Source organism: Schistocerca nitens, chromosome 2 (genome assembly GCF_023898315.1).
Source record: "Schistocerca nitens isolate TAMUIC-IGC-003100 chromosome 2, iqSchNite1.1, whole genome shotgun sequence".
Classification (NCBI taxonomy): domain Eukaryota; kingdom Metazoa; phylum Arthropoda; class Insecta; order Orthoptera; family Acrididae; genus Schistocerca; species Schistocerca nitens.
This window is the reverse complement of record NC_064615.1, coordinates 129051342-129070984: the sequence shown is the minus strand read 5'-3', so window position 1 is coordinate 129070984 and position 19643 is coordinate 129051342. Positions and strand designations below refer to the sequence as shown.

Genomic DNA, 19643 nt, shown 5'->3' with positions numbered 1-19643 from the left:
CTGGGCCTTCTTCCAGTCCCGTGGAACTTTCCGCTGTTCCCATGATCTCTGATAGATAATGGATAAGAATGGTGCTATATTTGTAGCACAGTCAACATATAATCTTACGGGGTTACCGTCTGGACCAGATGCCTTCCTGGTGTCGAAGGATCTTAACTGTTTTACAGTCCCAGATATGAGATGCAGCCTAGCACAGGCGAAGGTCGTATTCTTTATTAAAGTAAATCGACTAATATATAGGCATTAATTCGAAGAACGAAGTTTCGAAAATGTACGTCTGGAGCACAGCGTTGTACGGAAGTGAATCACGGGATGTAAGAAAACCTGAATATATGAGGAGCGTTTTAAATGTGATTTTACAGAAGGATGCTGAAAATGAAGTGTACTGAGAAAAGAAGAAATGAGGATGTTATCTGTGGAATCGGGGAAGGGAGATGTGGTAAACACAGACTAAAAGAGTGGTAGGACATGTGTACTAGGGGAAGCCGCAGAGAGTAAAAAAATGTGAGGAAAGACAGGGATTGGAATGTATCCAACAAATATTCGAGAACTTTGGGCGTAAGTGCTATTGTGAGGTGAAGCTATCAGCACAGGAGAGAAAGTTGTGTTGCGCTGCGTCAACCAGTCATAAGACGGATGACTCTCCTACAAAAAAAGGAGAGAACACTGATATCTTCCACAAGTTTGCGTTCTCCGGACAATACAATGCATGGAACTTTCCTTGCGCAACAGTGATGAACTGCAACTAGGAAGTGCCCCCCCCCCCTCCCCCCGTGTCCGCTGTCCAAGACTAATTATTATACGGCCTCGTGGCCGCTCTCTGCAGCAGTAAATTTCATCTGCGTTGCTACAGCTAAGCAAACTCATCCCACCAGAAGGAGCCGAGCTACGAAGATTTCCCAGAGGTTCCTGCATTTTTCATTTCGATCCTTCTTGGTAAGCTGATTATGTACTGTAATTACTTAAGAGTCCTCCTCAGAACACTCAACAAGTGTAGTAGACAAATTAGGTAACTGATTCAAATGGCGATGACCATCTGGGCAACACCTTGGGAAATACTCAGAGACCGGTCAGTTCCAGGCTACATAATAGCTTAGGAGGCAATAAACGGGACACTGGCAGCTGACGGAAGTCAATCGATTTGGACATGTTTACTGAAGTCCAGTGATGATGTATTTGATAAAGCGGTTCGTGCCATAGCCGGAAAAAGAGCGGGAAGAATTCGAAATGGAATTATAAACTAGAAAGGGAAAAAGAGATGGCATGTGTAGTTCAAAATCACCGCGCGGGGTAGCCGCGCGGTCTGGGGCGTCTTGTCACGGTCCAACCGGCTCCCCCCGTCGGAGGTTCGAGTTCTCCCTCGGGCATGGATGTGTGTGTCGTCCTTAGCGTAAGTTAGATAAAGTAGTGTGTAAGCTTAGGGACCGATGACTTCAGCAGTTTGGTCCCATAAGTTCTTACCACAAATTTCCAAAGTTCCAAATCAACATCCAGGGTTAACACACAAATATTGCGCAGTACCGAATGGAGAAAGAGAATAGAATGTTTTTGGCGATTCGTGTAACTAACAGTGACATTTAGTTTGGAAACTCTCTTGCTATATTTACCACAATCGATTTCCTACTACACACTTCTCCACTAGCGATATATTTCTGACAATCACGCTGTCGACAGGACAATACGCTATAATCTTCCTCTTTTCTTTCGCTAAGTTGAGAGATGTTGCTTTGTCAGTCTTTCGTATATAACAGTCGATGCTTTAAACGGATTCGTCTGGTTACACAAGAGTATATCTTCATCGATGAAGATAGAAACTTAGAGTAAATTTTAACTTAACTTAGGATTGCAGAGTTTTGATTTTCAAACGAAGCGCCCGATTTTACAAGGGTATATCTTCCACATACATACACACAGGCCTTTTTATAATTAATTTTGAAAACATTGTTGGAAATTAACAGCGATCTGATAGATAATTAAAATACTGGAATGAGATTTTCACTCTGCAGCGGAGTGTGCGCTGATATGAAACTTCCTGGCAGATTAAAACTGTGTGCCCGACCGAGACTCGAACTCGGGACCTTTGCCTTCCGCGGGCAAGTGCTCTACCAACTGAGCTACCGAAGCACGACTCACGCCCGGTCTCACAGCTTCACTTCTGCCAGTATCTCGTCTCCTACCTTCCAAACTTTACAGAAGCTCTCCTGCGAACCTTGCAGAACTAGCACTCCTGAAAGAAAGGATATTGCGGAGACATGGCTTAGCCACAGTCTGGGGGATGTTTCCAGAATGAGATTTTCACTCTGCAGCGGAGTGTGCGCTGATATGAAACTTCCTGGCGGATTAAAACTGTGTGCCCGACCGGGCTGTGAGACCGGGCGTGAGTCGTGCTTCGGTAGCTCAGTTGGTAGAGCACTTGCCCGCGAAAGGCAAAGGTCCCGAGTTCGAGTCTCGGTCCGGCACACAGTTTTAATCTGCCAGGAAGTTTCATATCAGCGCACACTCCGCTGCAGAGTGAAAATATCATTCTGGAAACATCCCCCAGGCTGTGGCTAAGCCATGTCTCCGCAATATCCTTTCTTTCAGGAGTGCTAGTTCTGCAAGGTTCGCAGGAGAGCTTCTGTAAAGTTTGGAAGGTAGGAGACGAGATACTGGCAGAAGTAAAGCTGTGAGACCGGGCGTGAGTCGTGCTTCGGTAGCTCAGTTGGTAGAGCACTTGCCCGCGAAAGGCAAAGGTCCCGAGTTCGACTCTCGGTCGGGCACACAGTTTTAATCTGCCAGGAAGTTTCAATTAAAATACTTATCAGTCTTGACCACAAGTTTATTAAAAACTGAAAATCACACCTCATATGGTAACCGGTTTCGATTTTATCAAAAATCATCTTCGGACGATGCCTCATCGGGCGGTGAGCATAGTCAATGGCGGAGAATTGGTAAGTTTGTATTTGTCCGCCGACACTTACTAATGTTCCGCCGTCGCCTCTGCTCATCACCCAGTGAGACATGGTGGGCAAAATCGAAACTGGTTACCATGTGACGTGTGATTTTTAATAAATCCTTACGATCAAGACTGATTAGTATTTTAATTTTTTGTAATTACGCTGAGGTTTATGTTTGACAAATGTTCAATGTGCCCTCCACCTGACGTATGACGTACATCCACACAATAAGACAACTGCGAGCATGTTTGGAGGTACTATCGTCCTCTGCGACGTAGCAGTTTACCCCTAATTATTGGGAGTTTACCAGAAGTTATTGGTTGGTGGGGAACATTGACGGAATCGTCCACGAACTCTACAAGAAAATCTCACAGTAAGATAAAGCGACCTTGGGAGCCAATAGGGCAATACGAGACTCTTACGGGCTTTTCATTGTAGTTATAAATGAACTGCGTTCTGCAGTGTACAAACTAATAAAGAGTTTGGAGTTGACATCTGGTTTAATGAGAATAAATAATAAAGCAGTGAACGGAACTACACAGAATACCCTCCATGCCGGCCCATATGTGTTTGTTTGCTTGTTTGTTTGTCGTAAGCTTGATTTGGAAGTAGACAATACTGGTAGTTTTGCTGAAGGTAATGTTGGATAACAGCAGTAGTAGTGGGGTGTACTTCTGCTTCACTGCCTGGCCTTGAGAATTTTAATGAAAGAGATGTTATTGTGTATAAGATATTTCATTTCTCAGAGTTTGCAAACAGAGATGTGCGAAAGTCTACTTCTACTAGTGAAAAGGCACTTATATTGTTTACACGTAATAGAAGAAAAGTGGGGCCAGCAGAAGGTGTTCATTTTCGGATGGAAGGGCATGGCTGTACTGAGGAATTTAAGCTGAATGGTGATGTAACATTTTATTATCGCTATTAATAAAATGATTCACCTACCTATCCCATGATTTAATAAAAAAGACTGGTCAGTATATTCAGTTGCTGTGCGCAGGCTGTGTTTGCACATCAGGGTACACAACAATGACTTTCAATGCCACGCGTTTTCTATTTTAAATAAGGGCATAGTTCTCTGTGTAATTGATAATTACTGCAAAGCAAAGGCAGGTACACACTAAAAGTATTCTGTGTCTCTCCTCCACTTTGCATTTTCCCCGCTTGTACAGGGTCGCCATTTGTTACATGAAAATAGAATTATATATTAATACCTTCAGCTGCTGACAGGTGAAAATGTGTGCCCCGACCGGGACTCAAACCCGGGATCTCCTGCTTACATGGCAGACGCTCTACCCATCTAAGCCACCGAGGGCACAGAGGATAATGCGACTGCAGGGACTATCTCGCGCACGCCTCCCGCGAGACCCACATTCTCACTTTATATGTCCACACACTACATTCGTAGTGTCCCTACCCAACACCCGCGAGACCCATATTTTGACTTTGTATGTCCACACACTACATTCGTAGTGTCCCTACCCAACACACTCATTACTCGTGGAAGACATTCTTACCATGTCCCGTAAGAGTTCGGGTAATATGTGTACATCCGCACAGAAGAGGAAGGACATGGCTGGTATTGTCAGAACTATGTACTTATATGGATATGGTGTCTGTTCTTTCGAACATGTCTGAAAGAACAGACACCATATTCATATAAGTATGTTTGTTACATGGGTTTTGTCACTGTTAGTGACAGTTGGTCGCTTTTCCGAAGAAACCAATCCCTCTTGTACAGAATTTCCTACGTATCTGCGTCTAGAGTAAATCTCATGTTCAACTGTGAGAACGTTTTCTAAGAGTTTGCGTAGTGTGTACCTTAGGTGGGGTATCAGACCGGTATTTACCTTGCTGGAAGTGGGAAACCGCCTAAGAACCACATCCAGCCTGGCCAGCTCACCAGCCATCGTCGTTAATTCGCGAGGCGGATTCGATCCGGGGCGGGCTCGCCTCCCCAATTCCCGGAAACGGCACGTTAACGGGCTTGGCTATCCTGGTAGGTCTTGCGTATCTCTTACACTGGTGGTTCACACCCCGTTACGACAGGAGTTAGCGTTATCAACTGTTATAACCATGCCGGCCGGTGTGGCCGTGCGGTTCTAGGCGCTTCAGTCTGGCACCGCGTGACCGCTACGGTCGCAGGTTCGAATCCTTCCTCGGGCATGGATGTGTGTGATGTCCTTAGGTTAGTTCGGTTTAAGTAGTTCTAAGTTCTAGGGGACTGATGACCACAGATGTTAAGTCCCATAGTGCTAAGAGTCATTTGAACCATTTGTTATAACCATGTTTAGTTGGTAACAATGGTAATAATTACCAGAGTCACGTGGAACAATTACTATGGTTCTTTCACCCAGTAAATATCGTCTTACGTGTTATTTTCTGAATTCAGAAAAGCTTGACGCGTTATTCTCGTATAGAAATTTACTTATTACTTGGATTGAACGAAAAATTAGTGAATGTGGCGATCTGTTTACTTTAGTAGAAATTGAGATAAATGATAGCCTTTAACAATACAGCGAATATCACCAGAAGGAGAGAGAGCAACACTTCATTTAGATGGTTGGAATGTATCCTTAAGGACGCACTGCTGTTGTGAGCGGTATGACCTTGTAAGACGCTCAGTAAAAGTTTTAGATTTGTTACTTCAGGTATCTGAGCCGATTTTTGTGACCCACCATCCGTCAGTATTAATTTAAGGGGGGCGGGGGGGGGGGCAGGACTTGTATCGGAAGTGATCGAAGCCCGACAAAATCACTGTTCAGAGACGACTGACCGAATTAAAAATGGTTCAAATGGCTCTGAGCACTATGGGGCTTAACATCTGAAGTCATCAGTTCCCTAGAACTTAGAACTACTTAAACCTAACTAACCCAAGGACATCACACACATCCATGCCCGAGGCAGGATTCCAACCTGCGACCGTAGCGGTCGCGCGGTTCCACACTGAAGCGCATAGAACCGCTCGGTCATAACGGCCGGCAATGACCGAATTATTAACAATAAATTCTTGCCCGCAGTAAGTGCAACACGGATTAAAATAGTCGGCAGCGAATCACAGGGCCACAGTTTCCTAAGAGCAGTATCAAAGTAATGAGCGAACGCAATACGCTTTCCGCTGTTACGCCCCTTCACAATGATCTGTCGATTCTGTTGCTTGAGCCACACCGATCTGAAACAATGTTGAAGACAAACTTCTAAATATCCACAGTAAAAGGTTTTTCACGTCAGTTTCATTTTTAATTCTTAGAACGTAACCATCTAAAGTCTAATAACTAAACAGTATTCGTCAAGGCAGAACGAGAAAAAAAAAACCATTCCAAAAACATACAGAACTATGCTCTTACAAAAGACAAGCGAAGAAAGTCTTTTGCTTCAGCCACAGGCTGATTTTTATACCGATAATTTTCTTGGAATGACCTTTACATCATTTTGTTCTGAGTGCAGAGATTTACCAAAAATATTTTCGTGTATTTAAATAAAACAAAGCGGACAGACGCGTGAAATCAGGTTCTTGCTGGAATGAAAAGAAACCTAAGTCCTTTACCTTAAGTAATATTTCAAGCTGCGTGACATGGATTCTTATTCAGATGGAGATACCCTCCTCACCCTTTTTAGATGGACCTTTATTGTAAGCTATACTGGACTCTGCGTCACTAACTTATTCTCACCTTCCTCGAGCACAGGAACCTCGAGAGCATGTGAACATTTTTTGTGGCCACGTGCAGGACGCACGAAGTTCTCTCTTCGCTATGAAGGTAAATGTAAAGAATTTACAGAAAGTCACATAACTAATAGAGTAGCTTCCAAGAAATATCTGGATGCGCCAAGGCAGCAGTTTCAAAACAGTGCCATTTTGTATGCTACGAGTCCCTGTAGTGTTAAGGTTTACGAGTTTCTGTTTTATAGTGGAAGAATCGGCAGCGCAGGTTTGTATTACTCTGAGAAACAAGCGTGCCGTCTTCTGACAGTTTCTTTCACTTGGAATTGGTTTTATTGTGCCGCTGGAAGCGTTACTATTATACTAAGCGTAATAGTACGAGGTGCGTTCAATAAGCAAAGCGAAACATTTTGTGCTCGATAAATTTCGGTTGAAAAGAAATGCGTAATTTGTTGTGGGACATCCTGGAATACTCCCGCTTCAGATCCTATAGTTTCATGAAGTATCGATAGGTGGCACCGCCAGGCGTATCCTTCAAAATGGCTTCTGTGACGGAGTTGGGTTCCAAGCAGAGAGCTGCCATTGAATTTCTTTTGGCGCAGAACCAGAGCATTGCAGATATTCATAGGCGTTTGCAGAATGTCTGCGGAGAGCTGGCAGTGAACAAAAGCATGTTGAGTCGTTGGGCGAGTCGTCTGTCATCATCGCAACGAGGTCGCTCAGATCTGTCCAGTATCACGCGTGCCGGCCGGCAGCACACAACTATGACTTCCGTAATGCTGGAACATGCGGACACTCCCATTCGAGGTGATCGATGTATCACACCTTGCTGCTCAACTGGACATCTCTGTTGGTAGCGCTGACACACTCGTCCACCAGTTGGGGTACTCAAATGTGAGTGGTTGCTGGGTTCCTCGCCGCCTAACAGAAGACAATTAAGAGCAACGAAGGACCGCCAGTATGGAATTGCTTGCGCTTTACAAGGCCGGTAGTAACAATTTTTTGTCAAACATCGTCACGAGGATCAGACATGATTTCAACGCTTCGAACGGGAAACAAAACGGTAATACATGCAGTGGCTTCAGACTACTCTCCTCCATATAAAAAGTTCAAGCCACATCCTAAATCGGTAAAGTCATAGCGACGGTCTTCTAGGACTCTGAAGGGGTTATTCTGTTTGATGTCCTACCTCATGGTGCAACGATCAACTCTGGAGTGTACTGTGCTACCCTCAGGAGATTGAAGAAACGACTTCAATGTGTTCGTCGCCACTTCTCCTTCTGCATGAGAACGAAAGGCCTCACAAGTCTGCGCACCCGAGAGTACCTAACAGAATTTTATTGGATTTTTGTTTCTCATCCACCCTACAGTCCAGATCACGCACGTTCCAACTTCCATTCGTTTGGTCCAATGAAGGATGCACTCCGCAGTAAACAGTAAATGATTGACGGTTAGGTTACTGATGCAGCAAGACGTTGGCTCCGACGTCGACTGGTATTGTGATACCTGGTGGGCAGACAGGTCCTGGTCCATGGAACTCTTCTATCCCTGACGTTTCGTCCAAAGCTACGTAGGACATCTTCGGAGGTGCTCCTGTTTGTGCTGAGTCTTGCCGACTCTCTGCACAACCAGGAGCACCTCCGAAGACGTCCAACGTAGCTTTGGACGAAACATCAGGGACAGAAGAGTTCCATGGACCACGGCCATACAACCCAGAGGAATTCTCGGCAGCTGAAACATCCGGTCGTGAAAGCCTTCATTGTATGCTCAAACTGGCCCTCCCAGCAATACGGCGTAAGGCCTCCACAGTTAACAGATATTACGTTGAAAAGTATGTTTTTGTAGCCAAAAGAGTTCGCAATAATATAGTGTTTGGAAAACGCTGGATAAAAACAACCTTCTATTTAAAAAAAAAAAAAAAAAGAGTGTTGCATTACTTATTGAATCTGTAGTCTTGTGCCATAAGGAAGAGGATGTAGTCTTTCTACAACACAAATGCACAAGTGGGTTAATATGACTCTTTATTTGCATGTACTTGAAATATTTACTTAACTGGAATAGAGTCCATGTACCAGCTCATCAGTAATAGACAATATCGGAAATCTCGCTATTAAAAACTTTAGTCTCGCTATATCCACTAATCTGGTCGCTACGTACTGTCGTAACGTGCGATGAACTATACCTGCTCTGTGACTGGAATAGTGAGTCGAGTGAGGCCCTCCAGTCAGCGCCGGCGGCCTGAATACATGCTGTCGAGAGGGCGTTGGCGGCGTGTTGCCTGTCGGTATGTCTCTGGCCTCTCTCGCGATAGGCGTGCTTGATCCAGCGCCTACTATCGATCTTCGAGCTTCATCTCTGCCGACTGGTGTGCTGGCGACAGCTTACACCAGCACAGAACCCTCCTCATACGTTTGAACCAATTGAAATTGAACATTCTGCCAGACGAAGCCCAGGCAGAGGCATAACTAAGCTATGGTAAACTGAGCGCGTACTCTGAGCGCCGTTTCCGAGTGAAGGAAAGAAAGAAGGAAGGATGGAAGGAAGGAAGATTAGGATTAAATATCACCTACACATATAGATCATTAGATACAGAGCACAAGGCCGAATTATGGAAGGATGGGGAAGGAAATTAGTTGTGCTCTTTCAAAAGGAACGCACAGGCATTTGCCTTAATCGATTTAAGGAAATAATGGAAAACCTAACTCCGGATGGTCGGACCGTGATTTGAACAAACGTCTTGTCAAATGCGAACCCAGCCTGATAACCACTGCGCCACTCCTCTGGGTCCTGTCCGTTCGGCCGTGTGGCGCAGTTTTTGTGACGGACAAAAAAAAAAAAAGAAAAAAGAGTAAGGACAAAACAAAATAGAAAGAGAGAGGGAAAAGTAGGAGGAGGAGGTGGGAGGGGGGGGGGGGAGGGAAGAAAGAGAAGAAAAAACGAAGGGAACAGATTGGTGGGAATGGAGTTGGTAGGGGGTGGACACCTTGTGTAGATTCCAATTGGATTGTGTTGAGCAGCAGTTACGTAAAACCTAATTTGTTTCTTGTTTTCGACTACTAGATGGAGCCACTCTCGATATCCTGAATGAACAAACCCTATGAAACAGGGGCGATTCTAGAAATCGGTCAAGAGGTGGGCTAATTGGGGGGGGGGGGGGAGGAGGAAGGGAGTTTTGGGGAATGGAATATCGCTTAACAAAAGGAGAGTTGGAGTCCTCTACCGACAAAATGGTAAAATTTGGTGTTGCTTAAAGTAGTATTTGGTAACTTTTGGAGTTCAGGGTAAAAAATGTGTATTAATAAATAATAAGACACGTATTTTAAGTTAAATGATATTTATTGGTTTAGGTAGTAAGCTATTTGACGCACTTATTCTTCTGTTAAAATGTGTTTGAAATACATTGCAACCTATATTGCTACATAATTATAAAAAAAAAAAAGATTGAACCTGTCAGAGTAATATATTCGCTGATTTCTGAAGTCATTTTATCCAGTGTAATATGATACTCCATGGGAGGAGGGGGGGCTATAGCCCACATAGGCCCCCCTTGCCACCGCCCCTGCTACTAAAGTGGAAGGAGTATATTTTAGTTTGTCATTTTACTTGTCAGAGCTTTGCATTGATCGGCAGCAAAACACGGAGAAAGCAATCTCGTTATAATTTTCTGTCTACTTGTGTCCACAATCCTGTAATATTTTAGAAATGACATTTTCCAGCCGGAATGCTCTTAAATTTACTCACGACAGAGGTTTCGGCCTACTATACCATTCTCAACTGACAGTTCACTACGAAGTGCGTCACTGGCATGGTCGTTCCTTTTACGAGGATACTGTCGTCATGTCACCCATGTTTACATACTCCATATGCATAACAGGACAGGAGACTTCGTCGTTTATGTAAAATAACGTAGCACTTGTGACATCTGGCAAGGAATGACAAAGGCTCCTGTCTTGTTATGCTTATGGAATATGTAAATATAGATGACACGAGGAAAGTGTACCCTTAGAAAGAATGACCAGGGTTTGCAATAATTCATAGTGAATTCTCACTTTAGAATGGCAAAACTGTCTGAAAGCGCTGTCGTGAATAAATACATTTAGGAACAATCCGGCTGGAAATTGGTGTCATGTCTAAAATCACGTTGTTGCGAGCGAGGCGGCTTAGGGTTGTGTGTTGCTCCATTTTTTAATCGTACCGCACAAAAAAGGATACTGCTGAGATGTGTAATTTTTCCTTCAATTAAAAGTCATGTCGAACTCAAAATGGAGAGATGGAGGCAAGGGGGGTGGGGGGTGAAGGTGAGTCCGCATAGTCTATTTTTGTCCTGGGTGTCAGTTATCCCAGCTACTGCTCGACTGCTAGATATGTTCGATGATAATCGATGTTTTTTCGTCATTTAAACGAATCTCTTTTTGTTTTGTTTTGTTTTGAATATGCCACAAGACGTCACCAACATCTGCGACTGGTGGTGAGGAGCAATATGTACATGGTGTTTTCAAATTACACCGACAAATTTCGAGGGGATGTAGAAGGTGTCTTGAGGAACAAAATGAGGATAGGAACCCGTGACCGGAAACGTCATCCAACGATGCTACACAGCGCCGAGGTTATAGGTGCCTTTATACAGGGTGTTTCAAAAATGACCGGTATATTTGAAACGGCAATAAAAACTAAACGAGCAGCGATAGAAATACACCGTTTGTTGCAATATGCTTGGGACAACAGTACATTTTCAGGCGGACAAACTTTCGAAATTACAGTAGTTACAATTTTCAGCAACAGATGGCGCTGCAAGTGATGTGAAAGATATAGAAGACAACGCGGTCTGTGGGTGCGCCATTCTGTACGTCGTCTTTCTGCTGTAAGCGTGTGCTGTTCACAACGTGCAAGTGTGCTGTAGACAACATGGTTTATTCCTTAGAACAGAGGATTTTTCTGGTGTTGGAATTCCACCGCCTAGAATACACTGTGTTGTTGCAACAAGACGAAGTTTTCAACGGAGGTTTAATGTAACCAAAGGACCGAAAAGCGATACAATAAAGGATATGTTTGAAAAATTTCAACGGACTGGGAACGTGACGGATGAACGTGCTGGAAAGGTAGGGAGACCGCGTACGGCAACCACAGAGGGCAACCTGCAGCTAGTGCAGCAGGTGATCCAACAGCGGCCTCGGGTTTCCGTTCGCCGTGTTGCAGCTGCGGTCCAAATGACGCCAACGTCCACGTATCGTCTCATGCGCCAGAGTTTACACCTCTATCCATACAAAATTCAAACGCGGCAACCCCTCAGCGCCGCTACCATTGCTGCACGAGAGACATTCGCTAACGATATAGTGCACAGGATTGATGAAGGCGATATGCATGTGGGCAGCATTTGGTTTACTGACGAAGCTTATTTTTACCTGGACGGCTTCGTCAATAAACAGAACTGGCGCATATGGGGAACCGAAAAGCCCCATGTTGCAGTCCCATCGTCCCTGCATCCTCAAAAAGTACTGGTCTGGGCCGCCATGTCTTCCAAAGGAATCATTGGCCCATTTTTCAGATCCGAAACGATTACTGCATCACGCTATCTGGACATTCTTCGTGAATTTGTGGCGGTACAAACTGTCTTAGACGACACTGCAAACACCTCGTGGTTTATGCAAGATGGTGCCCGGCCACATCGCACGGCCGACGTCTTTAATTTCCTGAATGAATATTTCGATGATCGTGTGATTGCTTTGGGCTATCCGAAACATACAGGAGGCGGCGTGGATTGGCCTCCCTATTCGCCAGACATGAACCCCTGTGACTTCTTTCTGTGGGGACACTTGAAAGACCAGGTGTACCGCCAGAATCCAAAAACAATTGAACAGCTGAAGCAGTACATCTCATCTGCATGTGAAGCCATTCCGCCAGACACGTTGTCAAAGGTTTCGGGTAATTTCATTCAGAGACTACGCCATATTATTGCTACGCATGGTGGATATGTGGAAAATATCGTACTATAGAGTTTCCCAGACCGCAGCGCCATCTGTTGTTGAAAATTGTAACTACTGTAATTTCGAAAGTTTGTCTGCCTGAAAATGTACTATTGTCCCAAGCATATTGCAACAAACGGTGTATTTCTATCGCTGCTCGTTTAGTTTTTATTGCCGTTTCAAATATACCGGTCATTTTTGAAACACCCTGTATGTACTGTATGTACATATCGCGTGAGTCTGTGATGGTGTTACAAACATTTAGGTGGAGAATGATAAACGTATCAAGTTGAGGTAAGGGACTCTGGGCCGGCCGCGGTGGTCTCGCGGTTCTAGGCGCGCAGTCCGGAACCGTGCGACTGCTACGGTCGCAGGTTCGAATCCTGCCTCGGGCATGGATGTGTGTGATGTCCTTAGGTTAGTTAGGTGTAAGTAGTTCTAAGTTCTAGGGGACTAATGACCACAGCAGTTGAGTCCCATAGTGCTCAGAGCCATTTGAACTATTTTAAGGGACTCTGGTCTGGAAACGAACGAGTCGAATCTTACAAGCGAAAACCGTTCTCTTACCTCTAAAAGTGGAATACATGCACAGGTACTGCTGTTACTCAGATAATAGGGTAGGCAACTTTCCAACAACTAAAACCAGAAAAACGTCTAGTAAACATTGCTTCTAAAGTACATAGCTTAAGAGCTGTGACACTTGCTCAATAGAGGAGATGTATTTCACGGCAGCGAAGATGAACAAATGCTCATAGCATGTGAGGAATGCATTTTACAGCCCATGTATACTAGACACTTTTTTCTTGTTTTGATCCATATTGCCACCTCTGCAAGTTGCCTATCACACCGTCTGAGCAACAACAACATCGGTACGTGTATTCCACGTCAGAGGTCTCAGAAAGATTTTCGCTTATAAATTTCGACACGTTCGTTTCCGGACCAGGGTCCCTTACCTCAGATTGATATATTTATTGATTTATGGAGTGAACGTTATTAGCGAAAGAAAGGAATTATTTGGAAACTGGAACGGAAGTGGACCTACCATCACAGCTGAGTTATTATTCGGAAGATCGCTGTCTAGATCTTAAACAGGACCCATTAGAACTTACATTTACCGAGAAGGAATGCACATAAAACTCAAAACTACGTTTCCTACCAGGGAATGAAACAGTGCAATAAGGAGATCAAAGAAATTGCTAAAACAAACGTATTCAAAAAGTCAGTTAAAAAGTACCTGTTAAGCAATACATTCTATGCATTGAAGAACTACTCAGATATCACGGAGTAGGGATTTGGTAAAACAATGTAGCGCAAATAAATAATAAGAACGGTAATAATATATCTGTCGTTCCACATAACACTTTCACAGTACATTTTTGCCTTCTGTTTTTCTCTCCTAGAAAAACTTACTCTGAAAAGTATGCAGAGTGTAATACTAACACCTTATGCTCTTTCTGAGCTCAACATCTCATCGTTACAAAGTGATCGCTGACTCACTTTTTGTGGCTAGCGAAGGAGAAGCGACTGAGAATGAGAACTGAATAAACAGTGTAGCATTACCCTATGACATTATAAAATAACTTCTTAGTAAAACAGTATTGTACTCTAAGGACTACCCGATTGAGGTAGTGTCGTTTCAAGTAAAGTGCCCTTATATTCGGGAATTTCGTGGCTCCAATCTTCATCCAGTGATGCTGATTTAGGTTCTCCATGGTTTTTCTAAATTACTGCAGGCAAATACAGGGATGATTCCTAGAACAAGGCCACAGCCATCTATCTGTCCCATCCTTGTTACAAAAAAAATGGTTCAAATGGTTCTAAGCACTGCGGTCATCAGTCCCCTAGACTTAGAACCACTTAAACTTAACTAACCTAAGGGCATCACACACATCCATGCCCGAGTCAGGATTCGAACCTGCGCGGTTCCGGACTGAAGCGCCTAGAACCGCTCGGCCAAAACGGCCGGCCATCCTTGTTACACTAGACCTGGAAGTATGTAAATGTCTGTGTATGTGAATTAGTTTATTTTTGTTGATCTTAAATTGCAATACCTAGACAATATCCGGTATCCTTTTAAACTGACCACGGTTGATTAAAATTACTACTCTTACTCCTGCTATTAATACTAAGCATGGAGTCACATATCGGTACTACCAAAAAGACACCTGTGCTTCAAGTATTTGAGCTGTATAACAAGATAGTCAACTTTTCAAAGGCTGCTCTCAAAAGCATGTTACGCTCTCGGACAACATTGTAATACAGTGAACGAGAAATTTTTCTCATAAATATTGTCTTCACAATTAGAGGAGAAAACATGGAATATGGTGATGGTAACTGTTGGTTATGGATCGGTTGGTAGGACATGTTTTGAGGCATCAAGGGATCACAAATTTAGCATTGGAGGGCAGCGTGGAGGGTAAAAATCGTAGAGGGAGACCAAGAGATCAATACACTAAGCAGATTCAGAAGGATGTAAGTTGCAGTAGGTACTGGGAGATGAAGAAGCTTGCACAGGATAGAGTAGCATGGAGAGCTGCATCAAACCAGTCTCAGGACTGAGGACCACAACAACAACAACAAACAACAACTGTTGGTGTATTTATTGGTTAATAAGTACGATATTATATGTATCTGCATGTTGTTTTTTGAGCCACTCTTCAAATTCTCAATTTAATATCGATGTTTTGCGGTCGATTATTTACGGCCATCGATGTTTAGACGTCGATGATGAAATCAAAATCTGCGTGGATGGTTTACCAACATCAAATCGCTCTGAGCTACTACTTAAACCTAACTAACCGAAGGACATCACACATGTCCATGCACGAGGCAGGATTCGAACCTGCGACCGTAGCAGTCGCGCTGTTCCGGACTGAAACGCCTAGAACCGCTCGGCCACCGCGGCCGGCTTTTACCAACATCGCACATCCCTAGTTTCAGCAATGCACCTACGTAAAGCAGAAAAAAAAACAAATCGCCAATGACGATGGTTTTGTAATAAAAAGAACCACATTTGGGGCAACGATAACAGTAGTCATTCGGTTAAGAAAAGACGATAATTGTAAAGATAACAATGTAACAAACAGCAACGAAGGAATCAACTGTAGAGATATAGCAGAAAAGCTTTATCCTATTAAGTGAGCTCTCATGTGGAACCCTTTAGGCAGAGCAAAACGCTCTTCATTGCATTATCAAGGATTTTGCATTTCCATACTGGGAGATACTTTCAACTCTTTGCCAAAGAAATTGAATCCCCTGACTTGTGGCTCCGTTGCTAGTCGGAGGAAGACGGCCTCGTCAGGGATATGAATACCATCGAGGAACCGACTCGGTGAACTTTATAGACTCGGAAAAGGAGGCGTAAAGTAGGGGACTCACTCACGGGGGAAAGAAGCTCACGATTTGTCACCAGTGATTACTGCCGGAGTATCTCGTTCGCTGGGGCGCCGCGAGTAGCGCTGTGATCGCGGGGCGCCGGAATATCAGCGGCACTGTTTTCTTTACGGCGGCGATCCCCCCGCCCTAATTCTGTCCATAAACTCGAGGGAATTCCCCGCCCCGTCGGGATTGGCTCCGATTTCGCGAAACGGCAGAAGCCCCTCGCAAATAAGACCGCGGCGGTGGCTGGAAGAAGGGAGGAGGAAGTGGGTTAGAAGCGCGGGTTGTTGCCGTGGAAACGGCAGCCCAGTGCAGAAGCACGCCCTGGAATACGACCCGGCAACCCGGCAAGTGTCTGCACGCCTCCTGCTCATCAGGGCTCCCTCCGCTGTACGAGCCGTGTTTGGGTGCCTCTTATCTCGGGAATTTACGTCGCGTATTTTGTTCACTGTTTCATCAGTGGTTTGGAGCTCTCCCAAATTTGTTGGCGGGATTGAGGAACAAGAAATGTCTTTCATTATTACCTCTAGGGCTACAGGAGCTGCAACAGCAAGATCTTTTAATTTCCATTGGACGAGTATCTGTAACAATCAAAATATTAGGTTGGTGCATAACATCCTAGCGTTTTGATTTTGCATGCTGATGTTTTATGACATTCGGGAGCGATTAAAATAAGTCATTCTGTCAAAAAAGAGTCTAGTACACTTCCTCATCGCTCGTAGACGTTATCCGACATATCTGTGCCAGACTGGGTAGAGATTAAAATCTGGTTATAAATGTAGGATGCGAGAAGGAACTCTTGATCATGTGATGTTCCAGTTTCCCAAACAAGTTCAAAAATGTTCAAATGTGTGTGAAATCTTATGGGACTTAACTGCTAAGGTCATCAGTCCCTAAGCTTACACACTACTTAACCTAAATTATCCTAAGGACAAACACACATATCCATGCCCGAGGGAGGACTCGAACCTCCGCTGGGATCAGCTGCACAGTCCATGATTGCAGCGCCTTACACCGCTCGGCTAATCCTGCGCGGCTCCCAAACAAGTGGTCACTCTGAGGAGGAACGCGTAAAACACAAGAAGTATGTCGGACATACACTCCTGGAAATTGAAATAAGAACACCGTGAATTCATTGTCCCAGGAAGGGGAAACTTTATTGACACATTCCTGGGGTCAGATACATCACATGATCACACTGACAGAACCACAGGCACATAGACACAGGCAACAGAGCATGCACAATGTCGGCACTAGTACAGTGTATATCCACCTTTCGCAGCAATGCAGGCTGCTCTTCTCCCATGGAGACGATCATAGAGATGCTGGATGTAGTCCTGTGGAATGGCTTGCCATGCCATTTCCACCTGGCGCCTCAGTTGGACCAGCGTTCGTGCTGGACGTGCAGACCGCGTGAGACGACGCTTCATCCAGTCCCAAACATGCTCAATGGGGGACAGATCCGGAGATCTTGCTGGCCAGGGTAGTTGACTTACACCTTCTAGAGCACGTTGGGTGGCACGGGATACATGCGGACGTGCATTGTCCTGTTGGAACAGCAAGTTCCCTTGCCGGTCTAGGAATGGTAGAACGATGGGTTCGATGACGGTTTGGATGTACCGTGCACTATTCAGTGTCCCCTCGACGATCACCAGTGGTGTACGGCCAGTGTAGGAGATCGCTCCCCACACCATGATGCCGGGTGTTGGCCCTGTGTGCCTCGGTCGTATGCAGTCCTGATTGTGGCGCTCACCTGCACGGCGCCAAACACGCATACGACCATCATTGGCACCAAGGCAGAAGCGACTCTCATCGCTGAAGACGACACGTCTCCATTCGTCCCTCCATTCACGCCTGTCGCGACACCACTGGAGGCGGGCTGCACGATGTTGGGGCGTGAGCGGAAGACGGCCTAACGGTGTGCGGGACCGTAGCCCAGCTTCATGGAGACGGTTGCGAATGGTACTCGCCGATACCCCAGGAGCAACAGTGTCCCTAATTTGCTGGGAAGTGGCGGTGTGGTCCCCTACGGCACTGCGTAGGATCCTACGGTCTTGGCGTGCATCTGTGCGTCGCTGCGGTCCGGTCCCAGGTCGACGGGCACGTGCACCTTCCGCCGACCACTGGCGACAACATCGATGTACTGTGGAGACCTCACGCCCCACGTGTTGAGCAATTCGGCGGTACGTCCACCCGGCCTCCCGCATGCCCACTATACGCCCTCGCTCAAAGTCCGTCAACTGCACATACGGTTCACGTCCACGCTGTCGCGGCATGATACCAGTGTTAAAGACTGCGATGGAGCTCCGTATGCCACGGCAAACTGGCTGACACTGACGGCGGCGGTGCACAAATGCTGCGCAGCTAGCGCCATTTGACGGCCAACACCGCGGTTCCTGGTGTGTCCGCTGTGCCGTGCGTGTGATCATTGCTTGTACAGCCCTCTCGCAGTGTCCGGAGCAAGTATGGTGGGTCTGACACACCGGTGTCAATGTGTTCTTTTTTCCATTTCCAGGAGTGTAGTTACAGACATGTGGGTGACACCTAAGAACTTAGCAGTGCGAATGATAGGAGAAAAAGTTCCACGATAAAGGTATGCGGCAAGGCTCTCTGCATTATTCCACATTTCTTGACCCAAGGGTCAGCGACTGCCTTTTATCGCTACACGATTGAGTCCTTTTGGTTCATCGGTGGTTGCGTTTACCTCAGCGTGCATTTCCTTCTCTCCTATATTTGTCTACACTCCAAGACACAAATAACGAAGCACCACGAGAGAACTATCCGAACGGAAATCGGTAGATGTGATGTACATGTACAGACAAACAAATGATTACAACTTCAGAGAAAATGGATGATGTATCCAAGAGAAAGAACTTCACAAATTGAGCTGACAAGGTAGCGTTTGCCAAGCACGAAGACAAGCAGTGGAAACTCTCGTCGTATGCGGCCGGGCACTACCTTGCTGAAACGTAAGCCCGGGATGGCTTGCCATTAAATTGAAAAGGAATGGCACCTCACGACCATCTTTCCTGGATATTGGACCGTATGTTGGGCGACAGTCAGACTGGTATCCCGCTGCTCTCCGGGGCGTCTCTAGACAATTCTTCGGCCTGATATTTCGTTGACTGGAGTACAATTGTCCTCAGTGATGAGTCCCGCTTGGAATTGGGTCCCGATTACCAGCCATTCGGATAATTCCCGAGTGGTGCGCCGTCTTTTATTTTTCTTTCTTTTTGTCTTAGAGCGTATTTATGTCCCGATTCTTCGACGTCTTCATTAGGCTCTGACACATATTCAAATCCAGAATGAGATTTTCACTCTTCAGCGGAGTGTGCGCTGATATGAAACTTCCTGGCAGATTAAAACTGTGTGCTGGACCGAGACTCGAACTCAGGACCTTTGCCTTTCGCGGGCAAGTGCTCTTTCTTTCGGAAGTGCTAGTCCTGCAAGGTTCGCAGGAGACATTCTGTGAAGTTTGGAAGGTAGGAGACGAGGTACTGGCGAAAGTAAAGCTGTGAGGACGGGGCGTGAGTCGTGCTTGGGTAGCTCAGATGGTAGAGCACTTGCCCACGAAAGGCAAAGTTTCCGAGTTCGAGTCTCGGTCCGGCACACAGTTTTAATCTGCAAGGAAGTTACAAATTCGAATGTTCGTCGTCCCCTGCATTAGAAGGTTCTTCTATAATCACTCACAATCAGTGAACGAACTAG

At 45.4% G+C, this 19643-nt stretch overlaps 1 protein-coding gene and 1 non-coding gene across 2 annotated transcripts in view; both read right to left on the bottom strand.

Annotated features, from left to right (window-relative positions):
- LOC126235822 (transforming growth factor-beta-induced protein ig-h3) overlaps nt 1-19643 on the bottom strand; it is a 307809-nt gene that overhangs the window by 87404 nt on the left and 200762 nt on the right. The gene's annotated exons all lie outside the window — the stretch shown is intronic.
- Trnap-cgg (transfer RNA proline (anticodon CGG)) lies at nt 2051-2125 on the bottom strand. The gene has a single exon. It is a non-coding gene; the product is annotated as a tRNA-Pro (tRNA).